The sequence below is a fragment of the Meleagris gallopavo genome, chromosome 3 (assembly GCF_000146605.3).
Source record: "Meleagris gallopavo isolate NT-WF06-2002-E0010 breed Aviagen turkey brand Nicholas breeding stock chromosome 3, Turkey_5.1, whole genome shotgun sequence".
In the NCBI taxonomy this organism is placed as follows: Eukaryota; Metazoa; Chordata; class Aves; order Galliformes; family Phasianidae; genus Meleagris; species Meleagris gallopavo.
The window spans coordinates 25,915,962-25,921,131 of record NC_015013.2 but is presented as its reverse complement, the minus strand read 5'-3'; the positions used below and the strand labels follow the sequence as shown (position 1 = coordinate 25,921,131).

The window sequence follows — 5,170 nt, the reverse complement described above, 5'->3', positions numbered from 1 at the left end:
ACCATATTTTCTCTGAAATGTTGATGGACGAAAACAAGGCCAAAAGCTGATGGTACAGAGCCATCACACTCCTCAAATAGAACATCTGGAGGTGTTCCCTTTGTAGAGCATTCAGTTATTGACTGTTTAGACCAATTTTAAATCAATTCATTCATATCCTGCTGAGCACATAAAGTACAACTGAGGCAAAACAGACCCAAAACCATGGCCTGTGAATGTAAATATCTGAAAGGTTCTTGCTTTGCATTACAAAGAGGATATAAATAAATCAGTACTTGAGAAAAGATATTTTCATAAAATGGCTGTTACTAGTACAAGCTGAAGATGATAAAATAAGAAAGCCATTCCTCCAGTAAGTGGGCAGCTTAACACAAACCTTTCTTTTTCTGCCTTTATATTCTTTCCCATTCCTCCCTCTACCTCTTCATTTTTCTGCTCATCTAATATCTAACACAGTGCTTTTCAGGCAGCTCTTCCCATGGCTCTCCCTGCACACAAACATTGAATTACAAGCTTGTAGAGGTTGGAAGGAATCCTTGGAGATCATTGAGTTCAACTCCCCTCGCTAAAACAGGTTCCCTACAGTACTTTGCACAGGAAAGCATCCAGTCAGGTTTTGAACATCTCCAGAGAAGGAGACTCCACAAACTCTCTGGGTAGATTATGCCCTTGTCTGCACCAGAGCAGAGGAGAGGGGGAGGATCACCTCCCTTGACCTGCTGGCCATGCTTTTATGACTTAGATTTTTGAGATTTTCCTGGAGTTAAGCTGACCTAGTGCTTTTTATTTCATACAGCTAAATCACATCACACTACCCAAAAATTCGTATAGTCATCTTCCCTCAATGGGAAACCATCCTCAGTCCTTTACTGAGGACTGCTGAAGAACCTCACATATCTCTGAAGTGAATTCTGTTTAGAGTAAAAGATTAATCTAAGAAACCTCTAGAGGTCCTTTTCTGCTGTAATTTTTCTATGATTTTTACAGTGAAGGTTTAACCTAGAGGGCTGACACTGAGTATATGTAATATTAAGAGCATTATGGAAAAAAACAATACAGAGGAGGAGGATTGTTAATAGGCTTTGACAACTGCATAGGTATTGCACCAATTGTGCAGTCCTCTCCTTTTCAGCGTATTCAGAAACAGTTTAATTTTCCTAATACTATTGTGCTCCCAGCACTGACATAACGATCTGCAGGCTTGTAGTTAGGAAACTGAAGGAGAATAGTGAAAATCTTTGCAGCTGTGGCATTCAAAAACATTTATCAGTTTATAATTACTGAAGCAAGCAATGTGCCTTTTATCAAAGTATTTTCAGCAGCTTTGAAAGACATATAACCAAAAGAAAAGAGTATAAGCTTTGAAGTAATTTTCCTTAGCCAGCTCCTATGTACAGCCGTTGTTTAAATGCAACATACTGTTTGTATAAAGCAGATGTTATCAACACCAAATGAGGATAAAAATATACTCGGACCAGAGACAGGAAAATGCTAGAACTCCATGTGTTTGAGGCAAGAATTATCCTTACAAAGATAGTAGTATCTCCTTTATGTTGTGTTCTTGCATAACTTATTACAAATGCATATAGAACCTTCCTTTTTGTTTTATATAACCTTAGGAACAACTAAGGCAGGCTCAAATCCATCTCAGTGATGCTAATAATTAACAGACAGATCTCACTGCTGCTTGAAGACTAATTGTATAACTCTGTAACAGGTAGCTGAAGGTTACAGATGCAATGTATTATGTTCCTTTAAAAGGGCAGTGGGAGGGCTGCAGGGAGAGGTGTGGTTTCTGTGTCTGGACTGTTAAATTGGAATGGGGAGGGAAGGGAAGCAGTGGAATATTTATCTATTCCTGTGAGGATGAGCAGGTAGATTTAGGAAATGTTTTTTTTTTCATCTTGAAACTGACAGGAAGAGGTGCAAAGTAAGAATCGGTGAGCCTGTAGCATTGTTGTATGCTAAGATATGTCAGGTAAAAGTTGGGACTTGGTACAAGCTTCCTACAGATGCAGAGGGTTAACACAGTACTTTCTGCAACTAGAAATCTGATGAAGCCTGTTAGATTGAGAGCGGGGCTGAAAGGGACTGTGAAAGGACACGAAGGAGAGAGGTATGTTTGTAAATCTTTCTGTTTAGAGATCTTTTGGTTGGGTTGTTGTATGAGTGTAGCACCCACAAGGACTTTTGGTCATCACATTAAGGAACTGGTGCAGGCAGAATTGTGTCAGAACCAGTAAAGGTAAGAAACAGTGCCAATCTCTAAGTTAACTATATTCCAGTGGGTATGTTTGGAGGGCTGTGTTGTGCCCTACTAGCTGTGTCTTGGCTGTAATGTGCTATGCCATATCCATGGAGACAAGTCAGCATGTCGCTTCTCCCACAAGTTAGGGAGTGACTGAAATTTGTAAGCAGGAGTTCTGTCTTTGTCTGACTTTGCCCATGCCTTCAGACTTTGCCCATGCCCTCAGAGAATATTATTCAAACCTGCCTGAAGAACAGAATAAATCAATTTTTGCAGGAAAATACATGCCTTTGAATCATCCTGCCATTTCAAACTGAATAAAAGCATCTGTTGTCCACATGAGTTAAATCTGAGCTGTACTGAGTGAGGTGAGCATGCAACAGATGTTCTCTCTCCAAACTCCTGTCTCCAGTATGCACATTAGAAAAGTTATTGTGCTTGCATCATCACTTGATAAATAACTAATTTCTCTGTGTAGACAAGTGGAAAGAACAAAGATTACATCACTGTTCTATTACAAAGCCATATTATTTAACCTAGCTTTTTTCTCATCTGCAGGGAAAAAAAAAAAAACACACCCTGAAGACGTCACAAGAGTTATTCAGAGTCTTCATCCTCTGAGCAACCGTCTGAATATGGGATGTGCTACAATAAATCACAGAAAGCATGCTAAAAACATTTTGGTGATGGTAATTTCTCAAATCCACTTCAGATTTCTGAAGAAGGCTTCTCTGAGGTTTGAAACTATGACTGTTTTACAAACTCACAATCTAAAGCTTCAGCCTGCTTCACCTGACAGTCCAGCACTTGGCTGTGCTTCATTCTGGAACGTGACACCCTCTGGCATGCACACATTAGGCCTTGAATGTCACATCAGTGTAGTGAGCTATTACAGCAGGAATTGCTCTGTACTATCTTAGAATGTTCAGAAATGTAAGAAATTGACAGTTTTATGATGAGCGTATAATTCTTCAGAGGCAAGTTTATGTAGGTGCCGCCCTCAAAAAAGTTTAGGGGACTATAATATAGAAGCGCTCATATTAGTATTCCTTGAGTATAAAAAGAATTTGCTAACCTTGCTATACTGTGATTGAAAAAAGATTTTTTTTTTTTTTGTTGGGTAGACGTGCTGCAACAAGAGTTACAGATGTGAAATAGGAGCCTCTAACTTTGTTAAAAGAAGAACAACCTTGTGGCATACATGTGGTTGAGGAAAAAAAGTACTACTATAGAGGGTGACTGGGAAGAGTGAAGTCCCAATATTTGTCTTGGCTGTTTTATATAGCAGTTATTTTTTTTCATCTTCCAGGTGTAACTATGCGGTGGGGTAGCCTTGGCTAACAGACTACAACCTGGTGGCTCATGCATTGCCACCAGCACTCCAGTTGGATGGGAAAATAACAGGTATGAGAAGCTCTTGGTTCAAGATAAATACACTGACATAACTTACTGTTGTATGCAAAACAAGCTCAGTTTGGTGATACTAGTTTACTGCCAGTTAAAATAGATTTGTCAGTGAGAAACAGAGACATGCATTTAAAAAAACAAACTTTTCCTCTCTCTTCTCCCAGGCTCAGCTTCACTAATTCAGCCTTCTTTACTCCTGCAAGAGTAAAAAGAGGGAGGATGGAGAATGTAAAGACAGTACATAGTGTTATACATAGCCTCTCCTCCTCACATCCTTGATCCAGAATGTGGAGCCGGGATTTTTTTCTTCTGGAACATCTGCTTGTTCTTGTGTGGGTTTCTCATGGGTTGCAGTACGGGCATCTGCTCCAGCATGGAATAGTGCCACACAGGTGTGCATTAATTTTAGTTGCCTTGCTCTTGGTGTGGAAACTACACCTGCTGGTTACTTGCCTAATACCAGGTCAGAGTCCCAAAATGCTTGAATCTGTTACCAGGTCACAGGCTACCTCTGCGAATGCCTTCTATAGGTGTGAAAACATGATGGAGGAAAAATAGTGTACGTTATGGCAAAGAATAAAAGAGAGACTGTTTCTGATCTGCTTAATAGTAAAGGGATTTGTGTGCTGCTAGACCCTCAAGGAATTTCCTTGTAAATTTTAGTTATCAGTGGACTTGAATCAGTAAGAACGGGTAAATGGAGTTCTTAAAAGTTCAAGTGTTAAACACTTTTTCCTAATGAGGCAGTTAGCTGCTCATGGTCTAGACTCTAGAACTCAAAATATGTAAAGATTACCCTATGTAGTTTTAAATGAGAAATTTGGAAGATTACCTGTATCTCCACACTTAAAGATGACATAAGGTATATGTCATAGTCAAGTATTTAGTGTGATCTCAAATAATCATTGGTGATTAATATATTATAATGGCAAAGGTTGTGTAACAAACGTAGTATTTCTTTACTGGAACAAAGGTTTGTTTGATATAGGTAAAATTGTTGGTATAGCATTCTTAAATTTCTGCACATTGTTTAATGCAATCTCACCTGCTTTTGTGCTAAAGCAATGCTGTCAGCCTATGTAATGAAAGTGGTTAAATAAAAACTAATATTAAATGAGAAACAACCATCAAACAATCATTGAGGTGAAATCTTGCAAAGGATGTCTCAGTAGGTTTTGTTGAGTCCTAGTCTGTCCTTTCACAAGCACAAAATCTGACAATTCTCTTCCTCGGCACTTGAAATTCCATCTGTAAAAGCAATAATGCTTGAGAACTGCTAGGTCTACTTTCGAAATATTGCCCATCATTTCACTGCTTTGTTATTTGCTATGAACCCAGCTAAACAGGGATATAGGCTGCTTTTATCCATTTGCTTTTATCATAGTTTTATCATCTAGATCTTCTCTCTTCCTGGTATTAATGCTCTTCTCTATTTATAGATAGCAATTGTTCCAGATAAGACTTCATTTTGCAACATTAGGAAAGAACAAGGTTGGTTGGTTGGTTTTTTTTTTT

The 5,170-nt window shown here is 38.7% G+C and overlaps 2 long non-coding RNA genes across 2 annotated transcripts; both read left to right on the top strand.

The window, feature by feature from the left end:
• The first annotated feature begins 1,802 nt into the window (after nucleotides 1–1,802).
• LOC116216501 lies at nucleotides 1,803–2,117 on the top strand. Its single transcript, XR_004159375.1, has 2 exons — nucleotides 1,803–1,940; nucleotides 2,048–2,117. It is a non-coding gene; the product is annotated as an uncharacterized LOC116216501 (long non-coding RNA).
• Nucleotides 2,118–2,810: 693 nt separating this feature from the next.
• Nucleotides 2,811–5,145, top strand: LOC104910163. Its single transcript, XR_004159185.1, has 3 exons — nucleotides 2,811–2,984; nucleotides 3,558–3,652; nucleotides 3,820–5,145. It is a non-coding gene; the product is annotated as an uncharacterized LOC104910163 (long non-coding RNA).
• The last annotated feature ends 25 nt before the right edge of the window (nucleotides 5,146–5,170 follow it).